The sequence below is a fragment of the Psammomys obesus genome, unplaced genomic scaffold (assembly GCF_907164565.1).
Source record: "Psammomys obesus unplaced genomic scaffold, mPsaObe1.curated_primary_1811, whole genome shotgun sequence".
Taxonomy (NCBI): domain Eukaryota; kingdom Metazoa; phylum Chordata; class Mammalia; order Rodentia; family Muridae; genus Psammomys; species Psammomys obesus.
Window position 1 is genome coordinate 12,356,513 of NW_026596095.1, and position 27,222 is coordinate 12,383,734.

Genomic DNA, 27,222 nt, shown 5'->3' on the forward strand with positions numbered 1-27,222 from the left:
GGCAGAAAAACACTGAAAGAAATGCTCAATGTCCTTAGTCATCAGGAAATGCAAATCAAAACAACCCTGAGCTTTCACCTTACACCCATCAGAATGGCTAAGATCAAAAATTCAAGTGACAATACATGCTGGAGAGGATGTGGAGAAAGTGGAACCCTGGTTCATTGCTGGTGGGAATGTAAACTTGTACAACCACTTTGTAAATCAATATGGTACTTTCTCAGACAATTAGGAATTGTGCTTCCTCAAGATCCAGCTATACTGCTCCTAGGCATATATCCAAATCATGCTCAAGGACATTTGTTCAACCCTGGTCATAGCAGCTTTATTGGTAACAGCCAGATGTTGCTCAAAGGAGGAGTGGAACAGAGTTTGTGGTACTTTTACACAATGGAGTACTACTCAGCAATTAAAAACAAGTAAACAATGAGATTTGCAGGCAAATGGTGGGATCTAGAAAAGATCATCCTGAGTGAAGTATCCCAGAAGCAGAAAGACACACACAGAATATACTCACTTATAAGTGGATACTAACCATATACTATAGGATAAACATATTAAAATCTGTACATGTAAAGAAGCTAATCAAGAAAGAGAATGTTGGGTAAGATGATAAGTCCTCACTCAGAAAGACAAATGGGATGGACATTGGAAGAAGAAGAAAACAGGAAGCAGGAAACAGTACAGAAGCCTACCACAGAGAGATTCTGAAAGGCTCTACCCAGCAGTGTATCAAAGCAGAGGCTGAGACTCATAACTAACTTTGGGCAGAGTCCAGGGAATCCTATGAAATAACAGAGAGAGAGAGTGAGACCTGTACAGGACAGGAGCTCTATAAAGAGAGCAACAGAACAAAAATATCTGGACACAGGTGTCTTTTCTGCGACTGATACTCCAACCAAGGACCACGCATGGACATAACCCCTGCTCAGAAGTAGCCCATGGCAGGTCAGTATCCAAGTGGGTTTCCCTAGTAAGGGGAATAGGAACAGTCTCTGACATGAACTCAATGGCTGGATTTTTGATCACCTTCTGCTGAAGGGGGAGCAGCCTTGCCAGGCCATAGAGGAGGACAATGCAGCCAGTCCTGATGTGACCTGATTAGCTAGGGTCAGATGGAAGGGGAGGAGGACTTCCCCAACAGTGGACTTGGAGAAAGACATAGGAGGAGATGAGGGATGAAGTGTGGGATTGGGAAGGATTGAGGGAGGGGGCTACAGCTGGGATACAAAGTGAATAAACTGTAATTAATAGAATGTGCCCCCAAGAGAGCGTAAACAAAGAATACCATGAAATGAGAAAGTGAAATCAAGATTTAAAAACTTTAATTCAGTACAGATATAGAATTGATGAAGACAATCAAATTAAAATCATGCAATCATGAAAAAATAAAATAAGCAAAAGAAAATTCTCAGTGGAACCCAACACCAGTAGAATTGAGAATGCAGATAACAAAGGAATAAGTCTTGAAGAAAACATATTGTATAATTCAATAAATAGTTGAATTTACAAAATAGCAAATTAAAAAACCAACATATTAGTAAAATATGGGACACTTATGTTACACTATGAAAAGAAAAAATGTTATAGACATAGAAGGAGAAAATCACCCCAAAAGCATAAATATATTTTCAATAAAACATAGAAGTATCTCAAATCTGTAGAAAAAGATGTCAAACCTATAGAACACTAAATAGTATGAGAAAAAACACCCTCCATTACATAGTATTGTTAATACATTGAGTAAAGATAGAATACTGAACGCTGAAATTCCGAGGGTCAAGTATAAAAGCAGTACAACCAGAGCAAATGTTTATTTTGTAGAAATTTTTAAAACCAAAAGACTTTAGAAATATCTGTTCTAAGTTCTGAAACTTCAGGACCTCTAGAATAGGCTATTTTACACCACACAACTATCTATTACATTTGAAAGATAAGTGTAATATCCTACATTAAAACAGAATGCTCTGTTGACAGTGTTTTTTGCTTTACATAAGCCTTTCAGTTTTACGAGGTCCCATTTATTAGTTGTTGATTTTATAGCCTGAGCTGTTGGTTTTCTGTTCAGGAAATTGTCTCCTTGCCAATGAATTCGAGGCTCTTACCCAACTTTTCTTCCTCCAGATTTAGCATGTCTGATTTTATGTTGAGATCGTTGATCCACTTGGACTTTAATTTTGTGCAGGGTGATAGATATGGGTCTATTTGTATTTTTCTACATATGAACATACAGTAAGACCAGCATCATTTGTTAAAGATACTGTCTTTTATCCATTGTATGGTTTTGGCATCTTTGTCAAAAATCAGGTGTCCATAGGTATGCTGGTTTATTTCTGGATTTTTTATTTTATTCCATTGATCCACCAGTGTATTTCTATGCCTGTACAATGCATTTTGTATTACAGTTGCTCTATAGTATAGCTTGAGATAAGAGATGGAGATACCTCCAGAAGATCTCTTATTGTACAGGATTATTTTAACAATTCTGGGATTTTTTTTTTTTTGTTATTCCATATGAAGTTGAGAATTTTTCTCTCAAGGTCTGAAAAGAATTATGTTGGTAATTTGATCGGAATTGCATGGAATTTGTAGACTGCTTTCAGTAAGATGGTAATTTTTATTATGTTTATCCTACCAAGCTAATAGCATGGGATATTTTTCCATCTTCTGATATCTTCTTCAATTTCTCTCTTCAGAGACTTGTAAAATATCTTCACCAACCCTACATCTGATAGAAGGCTAATATCCAGAATATATAAAGAACTCAAGAAATTAGACAGCAACAAACCAAATAATCCAATTTTAAAAAATGTGATACAGAGCTAAGCAAAGAATTCTCAACAGAGGATTATTGAATGGCAGAGAAACACTTAAAGCAATGTTCAACATTCTTCATCTTCAGGGAAATGCAAATCAGGACAACTCTGAGATTCTATCTTACACTGATCAGAATAGCTAAAATATACCCAAAGTTTGCTCAAGTACACAAAAGGGATATTTGCTCAACCATGTTTATAGCAGCATTATTTGTAATAGCTAGAACCTGGAAACAACCCAGATGTCCATCAACGGAGGAATGGGTACAGAAATTGTGGTATTTTTACACAATGGAATACTACTCAGCAATCAAAAAGGAGGAAATCATGAAATTTGCAGGCAAATGATGGGATCTAGAAAAGATCATCCTGAGTGAAATATCCCAGAAGGAGAAAGACAAACACGGTATATACTCACATATATAGACCTATAAGATATGATAAACATAATGAAATCTATACACCTAAAAAAGATAATCAAGAGAGCCGACATGGGGTAAGATTATCAATCCTCGTTTAGAAAGACAGATGGGATGCGCATTGAACATATGACAGGAGTCTACTGAGCGCATTTGAAGGACTCTAACTAGCAGTGTTTTCAAAGCAAAGACTCATGACCAAACCTTTGGCAGAGTACAGGGAATCATAAGAAAGAAGGGGAGTTAGTCTGATGAGGAAAGGGTAGGAGCTCCACAAGGACCAAATATATCTGGGCACAGGGTCTTTTCTGAGACTGTCATGCAACCAAGGACCATGTATGAATGTAACCTAGAACCTCTGCTCAGATGTAGCCTGTGGTAGCTCAGTAACCAATTGGTTTCCCATAGTGAGGGGAACAAGGACTGTTTTTAACAGGAACTCAATGACTGGCTCTTTGGCCTCCCCACCCCCCAAGGGAGGAGCAGTCCTGTTAGGCCACAGAGGAGAGCTTTGCAGCCAGTCCTGAAGATACTTGATAAAACAGGATCAGATGAATGAGGAGGAGGTGCCCCCATTAGTGGACTTGGCAAGGGGCACGGTGGAGATGAGGGAGGGAGGGAGGGAGGGACTGGGAGGGAATGAGGGATCGGGACATGGCTGGGATACAGAGTTAATAAAATGTAACTGATAAGAAAAAAATAAAATTCAAAAAAAAAACTGAAGTGACAACACATGCTGGAGAGGATGTGGAGAAAGGGGAACCATATTCTAATGCTGGTGGGAGTGCAAACTTGTATAACCATTTTGGAAATCAATCTGGCACTTTCTCTGAAAATTGGGAATACTGCTACCTCAAGATCCAGCTATCCCACTCCTAGGCATTTACCCAAAATTTGTCCCACCATTCCATAATGACATTTACTCAACTATGTTCATAACAGCTTTATTTGCAATATCTAGAATCTGGAAGCAACCTACATGTCCCTCAATGGAGTGATGGAAACAGAAATTGTGGTACATTTACACAATGGACTACTACTCAGCTATTAAAAACAAGAAAATCATGAAATTCGTAGGTAAATGGGTGAAACTAGAAAAGATCATCCTGAGTGAGGCAGAAGCAGGACACTTATAATATATACTCACCTATTAGCGAATATTAGCCATATAATATTGGATAAACATGCAAAAATCTACAGACCTAAAGAAGCTAAACACTAAGAAGGACCTTAGGAACGATGCTTAGATCTCATTCAAAATGTCAAACAGGATAGACACCAGAAACCGTGGAAGAGAGGAAACAGGATGGGAGTCTACAATAGAGGGTCCTCTGAAAGGCTCCACCAAACAGGGGATGGAAGCAGATATTGAGACTCACAGAAAAGAGGGAGAAAACATGAGCAAAAAACAGGAGTCTCATTGAAGAACCTGAGGCCAGGAAGATAGCAGGATATGGAGAGGACATGATGCCCATGAGCAGACCAACAAAGCTAAGAAATATGAGCCCAGGGGTCCTTCAGAGACTGATTCACTAACCAAGAATCATACACAGAGAGGTTTTAGACCCCCAGCTCAGATGTAGCCAGTTGGAAGTTAGGTCTCCATGTGTATTCCCAAGTAGGGGAGTAGGGGCCACTTCTTTCCTGAATTCAGTTGCCTACTCTTTGATCACTTGCCACTGGTAATGTGGCCTTACCAGGCTACAGAGGAAGATGATCCAAGTAGTCCTGATGAGATTTGACAAGCTATGGGCAGATGACAAGGAGGAGAACTCCCCCTTTCAGTGGACTAGGAAAAAAGGATAGCAGGGAAGAGGGAGGGAGGATGGGACTGGGAGGTTTTGAAAGAGGGGTCTTCAATTGGGATATATAATGAATAAACTGTGAAAAAAATAAAAATAAAAAGTCAAAAAAACTCAACAAAATCAAAGCACTCCCCCCCCCCACCAAAATAAAATTAAACAGAGATTGCTGATGCAACAGTGGCACAAATTGGAGTAACAAATGGTTTTTATTAGAGTTAAGGTCTACACCATGAAATGATGCTTATGACTATAACTAAGAAAGTGTTCAAGAATCTGTGATGACATTGCTCATGGGCTTTGGGGAAACCCTAATGTTATTATTTGGCTCAGGGAACATTGCAATAAAGTGGCTCCTAGTCGAATATGCTAGTCTTTGACCTTTGATTGGGTCATTGAGAGCAGTTATCATGGAACGATGTGCATTAATTCTTGTAATTTTCTTGATTTTACTTTTATTTTTCTCATTTTGCTTCTTGGATTTAAGTGTTCTCCACTGCCCACTTAATTTCTTCCACTGTTCTCTGAAGACCTAGCATACTCATAAATTCCTTAAGCTTCTATCTTACATTTTCTTAAAGAAATATTTTTAACTTATTTTTTAATTTTACTTTTGTGTGTGTATGTGTGGTGGTGGGGTCCGGAGGAGACTGTGCCCAGTAAGATGAGAAGATGGCATTGAATATTCTGGAGCTGGAATTATATGCTGTTGTGAGTCACCTGACATGAGAACTGATAATCACACCCGGGACCTTCGTGAGAGTAGCCCATGCTCCTAATCACTGATTAGGGCCATTGGGTTCTTTGGGTATATCTCAGTTGTCAGGATACCAGCGGTTCAGTCAAACAGCAGAGCAGCAAAGCACAGTAGCAGCAGCAGCAGCAAACAACGAGCAACAGCTGGTACTACTCAGAGAAAATGGCAAGACTCTGCCCAAATGGCACAAGTCTGCTGAAGTGGCAAACTGTGCCAAAGCAGCACAAAGGGTTCTCTGCTGCATTCCTCCTTTCGAAAACCAGAAAAGTGATGCTGTTATGCCTATATCACTAGACCCCAAAGAGACCACAAGGAACAGGAGTCCTGTGCAAACACACAAGGGTATTTATTCAAGCTGGAGCTTGGGTCCCAACCCTTCCTGACACAGCAGATTGAGAGAGCGGCCCTGAGGTCTGGGGAGACAGGATTTTTAAAGAGAAAAACCGAAAGCAGGAACCTCAGAGCCTTGATGTTACACAATTGGACAAAGGGGCAAAGGAATGCAATGCACTGTAAACAAATTGGTTAATCTCATCTGATCAAACCACAGAGAAAAACAGTTTGTCCAAAAGAGATATCTTGACCTGGGAGCAACTCATGTTTTTCTTGACCATCCCTGTCATTATCACTTAGCCTCAGCTGCTACATCTAGCTGCAAGCTGCTAAGGACATTCTGTGGCTTTTCCTGGAACTCATGGGTGGGGGGAGCCAAGTCACTCTAAGGACAGTCAACTTAAGATAGAGTCTGAGAAATAAAATGGAGTGAGCCCTGTTACTTTTAACCTCTTCAATACAAGCCGTTGCAAAGTGTAGCTACGCAAACAGAGTTGTCTCACTGAGTTTGGGCTTCTATTTATCCCTTTTCAGAATCTGCAAAAGGATGTTTTCCAACAAAGACCATGCCACATGTCTGAGGTAGTTTCCATTTGACAAATATCAGGTGCCTTTGCAGGGGAACTGTTTTCCATGGAGGGAAAAACATTCCCACATCCCACACTAGGGACGAAAACAAACAAACAAAAATCATATTAACATGACACAACTGAGTTTCCAAAGAAATCAGAGACTTCCATTCCAGATTGCAGTCATTGAGTTGTTGATTTTTGATATTATTGTTTGTGTTCTCAGTTGCCTTTTTACTTCAATAATTACAAGCTCATTTACTTTTTATACATTCTCATAGCTAAGTTCATTCTTCTGTTCTAACATTCTTCTTTTATTTTCCATATATATGTTTGGATTATTCTTTTCTTGTTTAAATCATTGAACAATTTTATTTTTTCTTTTATTGTGGCAGTTGTTTTTGCTGTATAATTTGGTCTGAGCTGACAATGTTTTTCTTTTAGGACTTGGAATGCATTGCTCTAGGCTCATCTGGGTTTCAAAATTTCCACCAAGAAACCAGCTATTATTCTGATAGCTTTTCCTTTATATGATTTGTGAGGTGTTTTTTTTTTTTTTTTTTCAGCTTTCAATAGTCTTTATTTGTCTCCATATGTACTGTTTTAGCTATCCCACAAGGTATTTCATATTTGTTTTTCTTTTTTTTTTTTTCTGGCCTTGTCTTTGCTGTTCTAAGTATTTCTTATATCTGTACTTTTAGGAGGTCTGCTTCTATTATCTTGCTGAAGATCTGGAATATGCCACTGACTAGTATTCTTCTCTCTCATCTATTTCTATTATTCAATGCTGGATACTTTCATGCTTTCCCACATTTTATGCATGCTCCTTTCCCATGTTTTAAAAAGATGTTCATTTCTTTGCTGCAGGATATTTGATCCCATTGTGAACCCCACAATTGTGAACTGTAAAATCCAGTTTATTGTTTAGTTTGTGCCCTAACACACCTTTAATCCCAAAACTTTCTGTTTATTGTAAACAGGTGATTAATATGTGGATCCCTCAGCCCTAGCACACACCTTTAATCCAAGAACTCTCTGTATACTGGATCTAATAAAGTTAACTCTAGGTCAAGATGTGGAGCAAGAAACCAGCTGACAGGGAATAAAGAGTAGGAGGGACTTGGAATTGAGGTGTATTAAAGACAGTGACTAGAAGAAGCAATGATTTTAGTACAAATTTTGGGTTTAGCTAGGCTTCAGCTCCTCAGCTGCCTGGCTTTTTGAGCTCTGAAATAGCAAGCCTTCGGTCTGGACTTTTTTGGCCTTTTCCTCTTGGGCTGTCAATTGTGCTAAAGAACCATTTCATTTAATTATTTATTTATTCATTTATCCATTTATTTATTTATCTATCTATCTATCTATCTATCTATCTATCTATCTATCTATCTATCTATTTATTTTCCCATCTGGTCCTGAGCTGAGAAGGAAGGACAGACTGGGTGCTTTCTCTATCTCTCTGAGCTAGCAGGTTTTCACCCCAGCATCTGGCTCCTGTGTTAGGGATAGAAAGGTTAGGGTTTTCATCATTGTTTATAGCAACATTTCTTTGCTTATTTCATCGACATCTATTATTTTATCTTCATCCCAATATTCAGTCTTCTGCTTAATGCATTCTACTTGTACAGCTTTCTGCTTAGTTTATTAGTTGGGTTATTGGGTGAAATGGAAGTTTCTGATTTTTTTGGAGACTCAGTTGTGTCATATGAATATGTTTTTTGTTTTGGTTCCAAGTGTGGGATGTGGGAATGTCTCCCCTGCCCCCTGAAAATTGCCCCCTGTGAAAAGGCATATGATGTTTGTCATCAGGAAACTGCCTCTTGTAAGGGGTGTGGTTTTGCTAGTTGGAAAACATTCTTGTACAGACTCTGAGAAGGGATAAATAGAAGCCCATGGACAGTGAGAGAACTCTTTTTGCACAGCTACATATTGCAATGGTTTGCATCACCTTTCTGAATTTTTGCAGAGAGAAACACTCCAGAGTTGTTTTTTTTTTTTTTTTTTTTTTTTTTTTTTTTTTTTTTTTTTTTTTTTGCTGCGTTGGTGGACCTTTGCCGATTCCAAGGACATGTCCCATTTGGGTGGAGTCTTGCCATTTTTGCTGAGTAGTACCACCTCTGTTGCTGCTGCCTGTTGTTTGCTACATTGCTGTTTGACTGAACTGCAGGTATCCTGTCAACTGATATTAGTATATTCCCAAAGAACCAAACAGCCTTAACCAGCAGGAAGTAGCTAAATGGGGTCTACAACTCCTTTCCCTACCAAGGTCAGAGGGTTGGAAAAGAGGTATATGTATTTATGAACCTTAAATAAAGTAGGTGTTTGAAAAATCTAAGCCTACAATTGGGTTCTTCAGTTCCATCTTACTTTCAAGTTGAGTTTCTTCAGTATTTTTATTTCTGTGTTGAATTCTGTTTTCAAATCCTGGATTCTCTTCACCAGTCTTATGAGCTTTATATTTGTGTTTTCTTGGGCAACACTTATATATTTATTCTCTTAAATTCATTTAGCTGTATTTTTGTGTACTTTCTTTTCTTTTCTTTCTTTCTTTTTTTTTAAGGTATACAGTCTCATCTTTTCAGGGTGTTTGTATCATTTTCTTTCCTTTTTTCTTTTTTTACGTTTGGGTGGCTCCAGGTCTTAGCAAAGTCAGTTGGCTGTGAAATACCTTGTAGAACATGTTTCTGTTACTTGACTGCTATTTTATACCAAAGTGGTACAATCTTTTGTGTTTTCTTCACCACCCTGAATTTTTTTATGAAGTTTATAATTTCTATGTTAAATTCTGTGACCTGGCGTTAATATAGGTAATTCTCATTGGTGAGCATTTCTTTTTTTAAAATTAATTAATTTTTTTATTAATTAGAGTTTATTCACTTTGTGTCCCAGCTGTAGCCCCCTCCCTCCTCTCTCATCTCTCCCAATCACACCCTCCTTCCTTTATTTCCTCCCATGCCCTTCCCCAAGTCCACTGGTAAAGGAGGCTCTCCCCCCCCCCCTTCCCTCTGACCCTAGTCTAACAGGTCTCATCAGGACTGGCTGCACTGTATTCCTCTCTGGCCTGGCAAGGCTGCACTCACCAGCAGGAGGTGACCGAAGAGCCAGCTACTGAGTTCATGTCAGAGACAATTCCTGTTTCCATTACTAGGGAACTCACTTGGAGACTGAGCTGACATTTGGCTGGTTGACAGTTTTGGAGAAATGTACTGCCTTGATCCTTTATATTGTTTGTATTTATGAACTGAGATATGGGCATTGGGGCTTCTTTTGTGAATTCGATGCCTAATCTGTACAGAGCACATTGGAAAAGAACACAGGGTGTATGCCCTGTTTTGAACTTTGAAGTTGAATATAGTTTTTGTGGAATAAAGTGAGGTAGACACAGTAGTTTTGGCTAATGTTCAGGATGTGTGTCCTGATCCAGTCCTTTAGCTTAGAGGTTTAACTGAGGATCAGGAAAAGTGTGTAGAACAAAGAATCACTTATACTCACCTGACTATATATTATATAAGAAGTACAGAATCTTACTGAGCAGAAAGACTAAAATGATGGTACATGAGGAGCCTAGAAGTTTGAGGCCCAAACAAACTTTATAGTGGGTTTAGGCCAGAGCACTGAATATAGTATCCAGCCTAGATTTGGGAAATTGAAAAGTGTATATAGAGAAAAGGATCACATGGACTCATACCAGGCTAAGTCCTTTACAAGTTAACTGTTTGTTTCTTTGTATTATGAGTGGTGGTTTGAACAGCAACAACAGATATGTGGCTTGCTCAACCATGTTCATAGCAGCTTTATTTGTAATAGCCAGAAGCTGGAAATAACCCAGATGTCATTCAGTTGAGGAATAGATTCGGAAATTGTGGCATATTTACACAATGGAATACTTCTCAGCAATTAAAAACAAGAAAATCATGAAATTTGTAGGCAAATGATGGGAACTAGAAAAGGACATCCTGAGTGAGTTATCCCAGAAGCAGAAAGACACACGTGATATATACTCACTTATAAGTAGGTATTAGACATACAATATTGGATAAACATACTAAAATCTGTACACCTAAAGAAGCTAAACAAGAAGGAGGACCCTGGGTAAGATGTTCAATCCTCATTGAGGAAGGCAAATGGGATGGGCATCATAATAGGGAGAAAACAGGGAACAGGACAGGAGTCTACCCACAGACTCTACCCAGCAGGGTATTAAAGCAAATGCTGAGACTCATAGCCAAACTTTGGGCAGAGTGCAGGGAACCTTATGAAAGAAGAGGGAGATAGAAAGACCTGGAGGGGACAGGAGCTCCACAAGGAGAGAAAAAAAAAATCTGTGCACAGGGATCTTTTCTGAGACTGATACTCTAACCAAGGACCAAGCATGGAGATAACCTAGAACCCCTACTCAGAGGAATCCCATGGCAACTCAGTGTCCAAATGGGTTCCCTAGTAAGGGGAAGAGGGACTGACATGAACTCAGTGGCTGGCTCTTTGATCACCTCCCCCTGAGGGGAGAGCTGCCTTACCAGGCTACAGAGGAAGACAATGCAGCCATTCCAGATGAGACCTGATAGACTGGGATAAGATGGAAGGGAAGGAGGAAGACCTCCCCAATCAGTGAAGTGGGGGAGGGGCATGGATGGAGAAGAGGGAGTGTGGGATTAGAAGGTAATGAGGAAGTGTCTACAGCTGGGATACAAAGTGAATAAACTGTAATTAATAAAAATTAAATAAAATTTAAAAGCAAAGCTTAAAATTCATACAACTAGGCCCTTAAAAATGTTGGAGGGTGTGAAAGTAACTTTTATGCAACCAGATATGATTCTCATCTTGGAGGCCTGTTGCTGAATACATTCTCCCTTTCTACCTCTTTCTGAACTGTGGGTGGCTGGTTCAACTCAGCTGTTGTGCCCCTCCCTACACTCTCTTAAACTGCCTTTCTCTCCTCTGCTGCTCTCCTGAGAGTTGGGCATATCCTATTTTGTCAAACCTTTCACTTAGTCTGTCCCTCAATAATCATTATTTGGTTTTAAAGGAATGTACTAAGGTTGTGTCTGTAATCCAGCCAGAGGAATTAAAGGTGTGTGGCATGTCTGCATTCCAACTGGATCACACAGACCTAGAAGGTTTTTGGATGTGGTCGAGCAACCATGTTGTTAGATTAAAATTTCTCTACAGGATATTCATAAGGTACCTTTAATTTTAGTTTTATTTTGTTATGATTTTTCCTTTTAATCTTTTATTTATTTTCTTCAGAAAAAAAAATGCACTCATATTTGCTGAAAGTTTCCCAGAAAAGAACAAATCCTTTGCAGAATCTAAATATGAAGTCAACGGCAATCTACACTGAAGTAGCCATTAGTGAATACTCACTTTTCAGTACTTGATAATAAAGTCACCATAACTAAGTAAAATGAACATGTGAAATATTTCATATTTCATATAATATGATCTCTTTTGGTAATTAAAAAAAACACACTTGTGTTGAATCTTCATGCAAGTGTACCACATACTTCAGTGTATTTGTTTGGAATAGTCTGAACACTGTTGAAGCTGCTGACTGTGGCAACTTATGATGAAGAATCTACATTAGGAAAGGGATCATTTTAGCCCCAATTCTAAACTTTAAAAATTGTTCTCTTTCCTAATGCAAGTGGAATTGGAGGCAAATCTGAGCTACATATAAGCACAGCAGGAGCTTGCATCTCCACTGCTGAGCAGTGAGCCTGACAAACATAGGAAATGCAAGAAATGCAGTACAGCCAGTGTTTTTGACAATGGACACAAACAGACTTTTTCTGTGTTGCTTTTTTTTTTTTTAATCACTGGCCATAGAATAGTTTGCATTGGTAGCACTCTCAGTTAGGAAATGGGCTAAAACAGATTTTGGCAGAATTAAGCAGTTTAGGAAGAAATATGTTCTTTTGGAAGAGTTGTGATGCTTAGAAAAATAACTGAGTTGGGAAAATTGATAAAATTAAGAAGTACATAACTCCCCCCTTCTTCTGCCAGTAGTCACTCAACCATCTGCTCTGCTGGTTTCATGTGGAATATTTTAATAGAGGACATCTGGTTGATATACTTAAAACATAGAATTATTCATTAAAATTTACACACACATACACACATTCGCATGTGTCACTACAGAATGCTTTCAGTAGAGTACAGAATCCTCACATTGGATTTCCTTTGTCTATATGTATGTGATATAATCTCCCCTAATAACATTCAGTGAAAAAAAATGTTTGTATCAAATTCAGAAACCTATATTTATAGAAATATTCTTCTTCACCGAAGCTATTAATAATTAAGGTCAGTGTTAAGATTGTAAAGCTTATTGGAAAAGTTAATATGCCTGCTATTTAAAAATTGTGCCATTTAGTAGTTGCTATGGAGTGGACAAGCAAATAGAATGTCTTTGCTCTATCTAATCATGGTAACTCAGTAGCCATTCATGAGGTTGTCCACATGCTCCCTAATTCCTCATGGTCTCCTGCTAGCTCCATTCACATTTTATGAACTCAAAATTTGTGGATTTCATACTTTAGTGAGATCCCGGAGGGTTTGGAGATCCCGTGTTTTCTCTACCTCATTTAGCATAATATACCTCCAGCTACATTCTTACTGTGGCAGCTGACAGTCTTTCTGCATTTTTGTTGTTGAATGCTATTCTATTGGACAAACCCACTGCCTTTTCCTTATCCATGTATCAACTTTTGAATACTTAGGATATTCCAAATTGTCAGGTCTTATGAGTAGAGTTCCAATAATCATGGGACTACAAATCTCCCATTGCCACGCTCATGTAATATATTTTAGATACACAACCCACAGTAGTATTTGTTGTAGGCAGTTCTTTCTCCTGTACTTAAGCTCCCAGAATAATGACTCATGAAACTCAAGGTAATTATTTACAAATACCTAACCCATATAGCTAGGCTCTTTTCTGACTAGCTCATAACTTAAAGTAACCCATTATACAATCCATATTCTGCCATGTGGCTGATTACCTGGGCTTAGGAACCACGCAACTCTTTTCTTCACATCTTGCTAGCAGAATCTCTTCTGCCTGGCTCTTTCCCAGAATCCTCTTTGCCTACCAGAGGATTCATCTCCTATTTCCTGACTAACGTATAGCTGTACAATATACAAGATATTTCTTCTACAGGAATAACATACAGTGACTGTATTCTTATTTTGAAAGTTATTTCAAAAAATGCATTTAATGGTAACAGTTAATATACAAATACTTTTAAACTTACTGGTTTAAGAGACATAGGCACCTCTTACATATTCAGGCTACAGTAGCTCATCTAAACTTTAAAAATAAAATGAGGCAGGGCTATTGAGAGCAAGGATGCTCCAAGGCTTTTTCAGAGGCCCCAGTGAAAAGTCAAAAGGAACCTACTCCTGTGTCCTTGTCCAGAGCAGAATTGATAAGACCCAGTGTGAGACTCGGGCCAGAGTCCCCAGGGAGCTAAGGCTTCAGTTCCTGGGAACATGGCCTTCCCCACTAAGAAAACTGAAATTATCAGTTCCAAGGCTGGTGTGTGCTCACTGAATGTAAAAACCACACTTAAAGGCAGGCCCCCATGTTGAGCAATATATGATAAATTAAAAAAAAAAACTTAATAGTGTTTTTTGAGATTTTTTTTGTCTTGTATTGCTTTGGAGGGGGGCATTTTATCTATTTATTTGTTATTTGTCACTGGTCTTTTCCTTGTATATTTTCATTCTCAATTTGGAAATGTATCTCTCATTCGCCTGATGTAATTATCATCTCGGAGGCTTACTGCTGAATGAGTGTATTATTTCTAGCTCTTTCTGAACTCTTGCTGGCTTTTCATTTAATTCAGCTGTGTGGCTCAAACTCCTTTCCAAGCTTACTAATTAAACCTGGCTTCTCTCAGATTCTCATGGAATTGCTCTGCTTGACCTCCAACTAACTCTTGCAATTTGTTTTATCTTCTGGCTCATTCTTTTTTTTATTTATTTTTATTAATTACAGTTTATTCACTTTGTATCCCCCCCTGTACCTCCTTCCCTCCTTCCCTCCCAATCCCACCCTGCCTCTTTCCTACCAGAGTCCCTCTCCCAGTCCAATGAAAAGGGAATTCCTCCTCCCTTTCCCTCTGATCCTAGTCTATCAGGTCTCTTCTTCTGTGGCCTGGTAAGGCTGCTCCAACTTTGGGGAGAGGTGACCAAAGAGCAGGCCAATCAGTTCATGTCAGAGACAGTGCCTGTCCCCATTACTATGGAACCAACTAAGATACTGAACTTTCTGGCTCATTCTTTTTTTTTTGAATTTTATTTTTTTCTTATCAGTTACATTTTATTAACTCTGTATCCCAGCCTTGTCCTAATCCCTCATTCCCTCCCAGTCCCTCCCTCCCTCCCTCATCTCCACTGTGCCCCTTGCCAAGTCCACTAATAGGGGGGACCTGCTCCCCATTCATCTGATCCTGTTTTATCAGGTATCTTCAGGACTGGCTGCAAAGCTCTCCTCTGTGGCCTAACAGGACTGCTCCTCCCTTGGGGGGTGGGGAGGCCAAAGAGCCAGTCATTGAGTTCCTGTTAGAAATAGTCCTTGTTCCCCTCACTATGGGAAACCAATTGGTTACTGAGCTACCACAGGCTACATCTGAGCAGAGGTTCTAGGTTACATTCATACATGGTCCTTGGTTGCATGTCAGTCTCAGAAAAGACCCTGTGCCCAGATATATTTGGTCCTTGTGTCTATATTTGCAACCATAGCATTGTAGGACTTCTAATTTTGTAACTTGGGTAAAGTTTATTATTTCTATCAGAAATAGTGAATCCAGGAAAACTGCTTGAGCTATCTTCCCTTAGGACAATTGCTATAAATATAAAACTGATTCAAATTACATGATAAACAACATTTCAGAATACCACATCAGTTTTTTAGTCATTATCAAGATATGGTTAATTTTCTTGTTTTTTTATCTTAAGCAACTGCAGTTTCTGCAGATACTAAATATATTTCTAAGAGTTCATAGAAATTAAATAAAGCATATTACTCAGGGGTTCAGTTCTTTTCTGTCATTCTTTATCATTTTGATTTAATATTAAGTTCATGGGTGAGACAATTTTACACAGCTTAACACTTGGCATCTAATACATTAAATCACAGCTTCTTAGTCTATCAAATGATCTAAAATCAAATAGTTAAGCCAAAGCAAGTGTGAGTGAAAAGTCAAATATTTGTGTAGAAAATAAATAGTACAAAGACAGAACTAAAACCATATGTTGTATTTGACTGCCGTGTGACTACAAAACTGTACAAATTAATACTAACCAGCATTTTAGCCTAAATATTATTTATATGACATTTTAAAATATAATTTGAAAGTGCTATACTTGTATTCTGGTAAAGCTATTATTTACAGTCTAAGAGTATCTTTAGGTCAGTTACTTTTTATCAATCCCTCATTATGTGTTGCTTGGCATATTGTGGATAAAAAAGGATTTAGCTGCTCTACACTGTTAACTGTGGTTCAGAAATTGGTAGGAGCCACCCTAAAAATAAGCATGACCAACCACATAGTTTATAAAAAATGTCTTCTAATAAATTTCTTGTTTTTATCAGTTGCTTACATTTGTATACTGTTATATTTATTCTAAGAGACTCTAGTCAGGCTTCTTTAACATATTATTGTGCAAGGAAGAAACTGCTTACTCACAATGCTCCCACAGAGATGGCATGTCTGATCATACCACTGTTACACACTACCAGACTGGTTATTTAAGCATAGTCATTTCTTCTCATGATTTTGCAGTTCAAAACCACAGTGAGACCAAGGTAATATCTCATGAAGTCTTCCTTCCTTCCTTCTTTCCTTCCTTCCTTCCTTCTTTCTTTCCTTCCTCCTTTCTTTCCTTCCTTTTTCCCCCCCTCCTCCCTTCTTGTCTTCCTGCCTTCCTTCTGTCCTTTTTTCCTTCCTTCTTTCTTTCCTTTTTTTTCAAAACAGATTTTCTCTCTGTAGCCCTGACTTTCTTGGAACTTACTTAGTAGACCAGGTTCGCCTTGAACTTAGAGATCCACCTGCCTCTTCCTCCCAAGTTCTGGGATTAAAGAGGGTTACCTCTGCTCACTGGAGGTAATTTTTTCTAATGTGGAGATGAACATCCGAAATCCTCACTTTGTAGAGATTGGAGACTGAAGTGGCTCTTGTGTCATTTCATAAGCACACTCTCTGACCCAAGAGCCTCATTGACTCCAAAGGACTGACTTCTAATTGTAATCCTATGACATTGGATTTAGCATTTCAGTGTGACATTGGGGTACTTGATTCATGGGTTGCAGTTAGAATTAGGTAGTATTCAACTAATAGTATTTGATAGAGATTTTTAATTATAATCATTTTCACATTGGAAAAGACCCAACTCTCTCAGTGTTAGTAAAGCCAGTCAATATCTCTGTGGTTATTTTCCAGGATCTCGTCCTCCCTCACAGAATTCAATTCATGCTACAGTCCCTCATAGTATAGTGTTTCTGTGTAACTTATCAATTTCCTCTTGTACACTGCACTTATTGTTTAATATTTTCTTAATTAAAATAAATTTTAGGAATGAATATGTCCATTTTTTTATACCCACAATTATCTCTTTGATTGTAAACTATAATATCACGCCTTCTGGAAAATTAAGAAAGAAGAAAGACCAGAGAAATTATGGTAATTTGAATATTGCATGTTTTACTTTACAAATCTCATTTTAAAACTTCATTTACATAATCAACTAATATTAAATGAATGGTAAACTGCAGAGAGTAACACATCAATCTACTTACAAAGTCTTTACTTTGTAAAGTCTTTACTTTTTGCTTAGTTACTATAGTATTAAGGACCTTCTAGATAGCCATAAAAGAGCTTCATAATGGTTTTTTTCATATTTTTATCAATACAACTTTCTCTCATCTTTATTTATCATAGAATTGTAGCATATTTCTTACATCTGATGATTTAGTGTCACACTAAACTATATGTTCAAATTACCAAGCTGTTGAAAAATTTAGAAACATCAACATCCAAATGCCAAATTACGGTTATAACTCCTAGAAAATGTTATCTAAATGATGCCAAACACGCAGCAAATGCTCTTTATTTTTGTGAATGAGCTCATACTTTCAGGTTGATGAATTTCCCCTTCCGTTTACTCAATGTATTTGTAAAAAATCCTATGTGGTATGGAATCAGTATTTTTGTAGCAGTTGCAATTTTACCCAGTTTTCACTTTTTGATGAGACTGGAAATCACCCAAGCAAGACATAAGGAAATTTTCATGCACATATGTGCAAAGACTCCAAGACAGAGCCTTCTAGTCACTTAAATTAGCATACAGAATCATTTTACATGCCATAAATCCTATAATACATCATCTCACAGAATGAATAGCATTTAATGATTTTCCCAAATCTGTTTCTCTATAAATTTTTGTGTGAATTCTTGGCAGGATATAATACCCTGTTCAACATTAAGCTACAGAATTTTACTTCCGTATCCATTTTCTTTGTCAAAATATAACTGATTGTCAGTGTTATATTATTTTTGTGTATCTTTTTTAAATTCTATTGGTGTGTCCTACATCAATGTTTTGAAAATATAAAAGACTGACTAAAATCTCTCCCCTCAGCTTACTTTATGGAGACATTCTTTTTAGCCAATTTGTTTGCAATCATATAAACTGATAAGAGGAACATTTAATAATTGACACATTTTTAAATGTTTTTATAAACTAATTCACCAAATTTTATCATGTACAAATGTCTTCCTGTGCTATTTGCTTCTTCAAAAACACTTTATGCCTAAACACTTGCATATATATGCATGCATACACACACACCATATATATTTAAATTAAGACAATAATCATTACAATAATTACAATATTTATTAGTAAAGCACAAACTTTGACATAGTTAAAAATATTTATAAGATGATTAAGCCTAAAATTTCATTATATCTATTGATTGTTGTATGTGTTTCTACGTGTGTCTCTGCGTGCATATACATGTTCATGTGCCATGGGACAGATATAGAAGTCACAGAACAATTTGTGAGAGATGGTTTTATTCTTTATCAAAGTATTCTTTGGTCATTAGGTTTGGACAAGGACCTTTGCCTACAAAGCCACCATGCCCAGAACTAAAATTCTGTCTTTTCAGTATTGCTGAATTTATTCAATTTTCCCAAGATCTATGGTGATATTTTAACTACTCTTGAAAAATTTTTAATATCTACCAGCATAAGTATTTACATATGTTTCTCAGGTCTGCTTTTCCCTTGGGGTACCCAGACATCATTCTGTACCAGGCAGTACTGAAGGGAATGAAGCTTAGGCAGGACAAATGGATTAAGTAGTATATCAGGCAGCACTGAATGTGGGAGAAACAGCTTTCTCCAGAGACAGTTTTCAGTCAAACAGCTCTATCTATTAGGGTGGGAAGAGGTTGTATGAAGAATGAGTAAGAGTATTTAGGGTGAGTGATGTCATTGGCTGGGACCTAGGTGCTGGGAATGCTTGATTTGCATGGAGAGGAATTCTGGGTGTAAGATGAACATGTCTTTATAAGGAGAGAGCAGAGAGAACAAAGGCAAATTTTTTTCACTGCTGAGATCATTCTTTTATCCCATTTACATCTTAAGGCATAAATCATGGAAAGCATCACCTGTTTTTAGTATGGAAGACCCCGATTAAATAATGCAATTAAGACAATCTCATAGACTTGTTCATAGACAAACCTGATCCCTGATGGCATTTCATTAGGATCTTCTTTCTAGAATAAAAAAAAAAAAATAACCAATACAACTCCACTATGTGTCACTATGTCACAGAAAGGTGTCATGTTATGTAATTCCTTATCTCCAAATCTTATGTTTATTTCATACTGAAAAGTTTAAGCAAACTTTTAAAACTACCCAAAGTCTTTCAAAACTCTGACACTAAAAGTCTAAAATATCTTCACTGGGATTCCTTATGAAATAAGGAGAAAGTTTTATACATCTTCACTATGTCATATAGGGAGCACTTTTATTTTCTAATCTCACCTAACAAATATTTCCACATTGCAATCACAAGTATTTCAAATGTCATTAGAACTACATATGTTTGTGACACTGATGGCTCTAAAATATGGATTTCTATCCTTGTTTCCTTTATGTTTCTATGATAAAAAAAAATACCTTGACAACCCTGCACTCAGCAAAAAAATATTATTAGGAAAAAAAAAAAAACAATGCAGCCACTCCTGATGAGATCTGATAGACTAGGATCAGAAGGAAGGAGAGGAGGACCTCCCCTATCAGTGGACTTAGGGAGGGGCATGCATGGAGAAGGGGGAGGGAAGGTAGGGTTTGGAGGGGAGGAAGGAGGGGGTTATGGGGGAATACAAAGTGAATAAAGTGTAATTAATAAAAATTAAAATAAAAAAATATTAAAAAAGATTCCATTACCAGAAAAAAAGAAATAAATTAGTTTAGTTTTCAACTGTTTTTTATAAAAAATGAAAATGCCAACTGTTCAATTTTACCAATGAAGACTCAGTAGCCAGATGCTGAGGTGAAAACTTGCTAGCTCACAGAGGCAGAGAAAGCACTGGGTGACCTTCTTACTCAGCTCATGCCACAGATGGAAAAGGCTAAAAAGCCAAAAGCCAAAAGCCCAAGAACAAAAGCTTGCTAGCTCAGCTGACAGCCAAGGGAGAAAAGGCCAACAGTTGAAAGCCAAGTATCTCTTTTTTTCCACACTATTTTAAATATTCTTCTTTCAAAATCCCTCCTGCCTACTTAATCCCTGCTAGCTGGTTTCTTTCTCTACCTCTTAACCTACAATTAACTTTATTAAATCTTTTGTAAAAAACGCTATTGGATTAAAGGTGTGTGCTAGGACTCAGCCACACCATAATCACCTGCTTACAATAAACAGAAAGTTCTTGAGTTATAGGTGGGTGTTATGGCCTAACCACACTAAACAAGAAAAAAAGGTTTTACAGTTCACAACCTTGAAGTTCACAATGGGATCAAATATCCTGCAAAAATGTCATGTTTAGTTTTTGCAGGCTGAAGCTTGAGATAGCTGGTCACATCACAGCTACAGTCAAGAGCAGGGAAAAGTGGGTTCATAAATGCTATCCATCAGTTTACCTCCTCCTCTCAACTCTCTAGGAGACAAACTCAGAATATTCTCAATAACTTTATGATGGGTCTTCTCAAATCACCTAAGGCAAGCAAGCAATCCATCACAAATATGTACTCAGGCCAAAGTCATCCATATAATTTATCACTCAGACTCTCTGCCCAGGTGATTCATCAGTGAGTGAAGTTGACATTTAAAAGTAACCATCAAACATGTTTATGAGGATAGAAGAAAGATTACAGTGTTATCAACAAAAGAACAAAATCATGATATAACACTGAAATTGCTTAGAAGATAGAATCTCAATCTTTTCTGTAAATTGCATGTGATAAAAATGGAAACATACATCCTCCTTGGTTGGGGTATCAGCTATAAGTTGACTAGAGGAAAGGAATAGGGGGAGAAGAGGGAGGGAGGGTGGGAGGAGATGAGGAAGGGAGCTACAGCAGGTATACAAAGTGAATAATTGTAATAAAGATAGATAGATAGATAGATAGATAGATAGATAGATAGATAGATAGATAGATAAAGAGAAAATGGAAATCATAAAACTGGGTTTGATTCCCAAAGTTCCTATGGAAATCCACAATATAATATATTTTAAATTATAAAGGTCTCTTTTGCCCTCTTTTGGTCTCTACAAACATCAGGTATACATGTAGAAAAATACTCAAATACACAAAATTAAATTTAAAAAATCAAAAATTAAAAAGATGTCATATTGTAAATTGATGTATCATATAAAGAATATATTCTATGTAGATTCATGATCCTATTTCTTTCTGCATGAAGTAAAATCTAAATGATTTATTTGACCTCTCAGGATTTGGGAAACTGCTATCATTTGGATATAGATATAGCAGTTAAATACAGGAAGAAATATGTACAGGTTAATAATCTCTTTGTATTTGGAAGTTTCCTACTGATGAAAAGTTTTGTTGATCCTGTGAGTCTGGATGAATTGGACAAGGGAACAAATATTATAGAGAGAGGAGTATAGTGTACGCACGGGGAGCTTCTGGAAATGAGTGCCTTGAACACTGAATGATGGGATTGAGATTGAAGCAGAATTGACAGAAAAGTGATTTAAAAAAGCATCGAATGGTTTAGATGGCTATGGTTTATAAAGACCAATAAGACATGTAATTGAAGAATAATGAATTATTTCCAATGAACTTTTAGTTTGTTATTTTTATTGCTTTGTAATTAAGTCATAATTATGTATGTGTCCCACAAGGCAAACCTTAAAGATATTTAAATCGATATACCAGTGGGCATGACAATTTGTCAGTATATTAAACACTTATTTTGTGGTGGAATTCATAGGTTCATTTTTTTTGAATGATAAGCTATGTTTTTAAAAAAGCAATGCTTTGGAAATAGCACGGCAACCAATCATGAGTTCATAATATAAAATTTGAATTATGATTTGATTAGATATATATTAAAATATTCATCTCCTGTATTGTTTTTGGAAACAGACAGAAAACAGTAAGAGTATACTAGAGTTCAACTAATTTCCAAGAACGTGTTAAATACTAAGTCAAGTCAAAATATTTTGTGAAATCTTTTATGTTTGAGCATGTACTAGGAAGGACTATTTTCTGGCATCCTTGATGATGTTAGCAATCCTCATAAAGACTTGTTGCTTTGCAGTGTATTTCATTTCTCTTGGAGAGGTTGTGGTAACAAGAAAAGGGTTGAGACCATTCTTCTTACCTATTCAGCCATGCCTGGGTATATCAGGGCAGATTTAGTGCTGGTCTGTTCCCTAAAAAAAAAAATCTCCTTAAAGTGGACCTTTGCAAAGCACTTACTTTTGTATTAGTCTCCATTCCACTGAGACAACCCAGTGATGGCCATTTATATTAAATAGCAGAAAAAAATAAAAAGTATTAAGTTTTGAGGGACAAAATTCTTGGGTTGGGTGGAACAATTTGTTTGATCTCTAGGGAGGACTTGATGGCAAATTAATAACAACCATGGGTGTCTTTGAGAGTAACCAAATACTGGGATAAGAATTTACAGTGGGCTAAGTCAGTTTTCATCATTTATAAGTACCTATCTGCAGAGAAATGAACTGAGATTCCACAAGAGCTACATTAAACCTTACCCACCGTATATAATTATTTTGAACTCAGGCCCATCACTAGGGTTCCATTATTATCACCACACTAAAGACCAAGTCTCTAAAACAAGAACTGTTAAGGAAATGCAATCAAAGACATGGCAGCTTGCTAGGTTCATTTGCTAAACTTATATTATCAGAATCTTGACAAATACATTTTTCTCTACATTCTTTTAGTACCCTCCACACTCTGAGCTATTTTTCTCTTTTCTTCTCATCTTTTGTTTCATTAAAAGATCTACAGGACACCTTCACAATGAGACAGTTAACTGTGTTTGTATAATATTCCCTTGACCTTAATATAGTACCCATCTAAAAAATAAGAACACAGGCCTGTTGGTAATCTACCTATGTCTAATGGATACAGTGTCAAAGTAGGTGAATAAAAGGTTTGATTAATTATTTCAGTTTAGCTTGTAATCATAATTGACTATCCTCAAACCCAACCAACTCCCTGTATGACACTAGTTACAAATAATGTTGGCTTATTCCCAATATTTGAGACTGTCTAACTATTTCAATATTTTTATAATTATTTTCAGTGTATTCAGAGAATAGGATGAAAATTAAAACAGTTGATGATTAAATAGGTCTTTTTGGATCATATGAAAACTTTCCAACAATTTTGTAACAGGCAACAGTTTCAAATACTAAAAAAGAAAAAACAAACAAACAAAAAAACGTTGAAATAAAAAGTTAAAAAAAGATCTGGTGCATTGAATGTATTTCCATTATACACGGTCATACTAAGATTTGGAGAATTCTAGTATTTTTGTTAGTGAAAAAGTATCAGGATCCATGGAAGAAAAGTAAGAAAATGGAATATATTCATACTGAGAGACATGGTCAGATTGCCAAACAAACAAACAAACAAACAAAAATATTTCACGAGAAATTCACTGTTATTCCTGAAAAAAATTTAGTAATCTCTTGTAAAACTATCAAATTTCTGTAGGTTGTCCATTTGTTCTGATGACAGTGTCCTCTGCTTTACAGAAGTTTTTCAGTTTCATGAGATCCCATTTATTGATCGTTGATCTTAGAGCTTGTACTGTTGGTGTTTTGTTCAGAAAGTTGTCTTCTGTGCCAGTGAGTTCAAGGCTCTTCGCCACTTTTTCTTCTAACAGATTTAGTGTGTCTGGTTATACTTTGAGGTCTTTGATCCACTTAGACTTTAGTTTTGTGCAGGGTGAAAAACACAGACCTATTTGCATTTTTCTACATGTAGACATCCAGTTAGTACAGTACTATTTTGTTGAAGATGCTATCTTTTTTCCATTTTTTTTGTTTTGGCTTCTTTGTCAAAAATCAAGTATCCATAGGTGTATGGGTTTATTTCTGGGTCTTCTATTCAATTCCATTGCTCCTCCAGCCTGTTTATCTGCCAGGACCATTCAGTTTTTATTACTGTTTCTATATTGTTCAGCTTGAGATCAGGGATGAAGATACTTCCAGAAGATCTTTTATTATACAGAATTGTTTTAGCAGTTCTGACCTTTTTGTTTGTTTGTTTGTTTTTCCATGTGAAATTGAGAATTGTTCTTTCAAGTTCTGTAAAGAATTGTGTTAGAATTTTGATGGGAATTGCATTAAATCTGTAGGTTGCTTTTGGTGAAAGCCTGCTCACCAACCTATATCTGAAAGAGGACTATTATCCAGAATATATAAATAGCTTAAAAAGTTAAACACTAACAAACCAAAAAATATACTTAAAAAATTGTTTACAGAGCTAAAAAGACAATTCTCAACAGAGGAAATTGAATAACAGAGAAACACTTCAAAAAATGTTCAACGTCTTTAGTCATCAGGGAGATGCAATTCAAACTGACTCTGAAATTTCACCATACATCCATCAAAATGGCGATGATCAAAACTCAACTGGCAGTACATACTGGAGAGGATGTGGAGAAAAGGGAGCACTCCTCCATTGCTGTGGAAATGTAAACATGTGCCACTTTGGAAATCAATCTGGTGCTTTCTCAGAAAATTAGGAATAGTGCTACCTAAAGATCCAGCTATACCACTCATAGACATATACATCTGAAATATATTCAAGTATACAACAAAAACATTTGCTCAACCATGCTCATAGCATTTCTACTTGTAATAGACAGAATCTGGAAACAACTTAGATGTACCTCAATGGAGGAAAGGATATAGACATTGTGATATATTTACACAATGGAATACTACTCAGCTATTAAAAACAAGGAAATCATCAAATATGGCATGCAAACAGTGGGACCTAGAAAAGATCATCATGAGTGAGATATCCCAGATGCAGAAAGACACACAAGGTATATACTCACTCATAAGTGGTTATTAGATATATGATATAGGATAAACATACTAAAATCTATAATCCTAAAGAAGCTAAACAACAAGCAAGACCCTAAGGAAGATGGTCAGTCCTCATTCTGAAGGTCAAACTCGATACATTGGAAACAGGTGAAGACAGGGAACAGGACAGGAATCTACCCCAGGGGGCCTCTGTAAGACTCTACTGGTGGAGGTATCAAAGCAGACGCTGAGACTCTTAGTCATACTTTGGGCAGAGTACATGAAATTTAATGAAAGAAGGGTGGGGATAGAAAGAACTGGAGGGACAGGAGCTCCAAAAGGAAAACCAACAAAGCCAAAACAAACAAACAAACAAACAAACAAAACAACAACAACAAAAAACCCTAAAACTAAGCCCTAGGGGCCCTACAGAGACTGATACCCCAACAAAGGAGAATACATGGAGAGGACCTAAAAATACCTGCTCAGATATAGCTCATATACTCAGTCTCCAATTGGATTCCCTATTAGGGGCATCAGGGCCTGTCTCTGGCATGAGCTCAATGGCAAGCTTTCTGATCACATCCCCATGGAAGGTACTGCTTTGCCAAGCACAGAGGAAGACAATACAGCCAGTCCTGATGAGACCTGATAGGCTAGGGTTAGATGGAAGGGGAGGAGGACCTCCCCAAACAGTGGACTAGGGGAGGGGTATAGGAGAGAAGAAGGAGTAAGGGTGATATTGGAAGGGGATGAGGGAGGGGGACACAGCCAGGAGACAAAGTAAATAAACTGTAATAAATAAAAAAATAAAAAAAAAAACTAATTCTCAACAAGCCAGGATAGAGGCCATTAGAAGTCTTATTGTTTTTTCTAGATCCCACCATTTGCCTGCAAATTTCATGATTTCCTTGTTTTTAATTGCTGAGTAGTATTCCATTGTGTAAATGAACCACAATTTCTGTATCCATTCCTCCACTGAGGGACATCTGGATTGTTTCCAGGTTCTGACTATTATGAGTAAAGCTGCTATAAACATGGTTGAGCAAATGTCCTTGTTGTGTACCTGAGCATATTTTGGATATATGCCTTTTGGATAAATGCCTAGGAGTGGTATAGCTGGATCTCGAGGAAGCGCTATTCCTAATTGTCTGAGAAAGGTTCAGAATGATTTCTAAAGTGGTTGTATCAGTTTACATTCCCACCAGCAATGGAGGAGTGTTCCCCTTTCTCTAAATCCTCTCCAGTGTATATTGTCACTTGAGTTTTTGATCTTAGCCATTTTGATGGGTGAAATGGCTAAGTGAAATCTCAGGGTCATTTTGATTTGCATCTCACTGATGGCTAAGGATGTTGAGCATTTCCTTAAGTGTTTCTCTGCCAGTCTATATTCCTTTACAGAGAATTCTCTGCTTAGCTCTGCACCCCATTTTTAATTGGATTACTTGATTTGTTGCTTTTTAAACTTTGTTAGTTCTTTAAAGGTCCTCCTGAGTGAGGTATCCTTGAAGCAGGAAGACACACATGGTGTATAAGTACCTATAAGTGGATACTAGACATATAATATAGGATAAACATAAAAATCTATACATGTAAAGAAGCTAAGCAAGAAGGAGGACCATGGGTAAGATGATCAATCATCACCCAGAAAGACAAACGGAATGGACATTGGAAGAAGGAGAAACCAGGAAACAGGAAAGAAGCCTACCACAGAAGGCCTCTGAAGGACTCTACCCAGCATTGTATCAAAGCAGATGCTGAGACTCATAAACAAAGTTTGGGTAGAGTGCAGGGAATCTTATGAAAGGAGGGGGAAATAGAAAGTCCTTGAGTGGTCAGGAGCTCCACAAGGAGATAAACAGAACCAAGAAATTTGTGCCCAGGGGTCTTTTGTGAGACTGATTCTCCAACAAAGGACCATTTATGGATATAAACTAGAGCCCCTGTTCAGATGTAGCCCATGGCAGCTCAGTCTC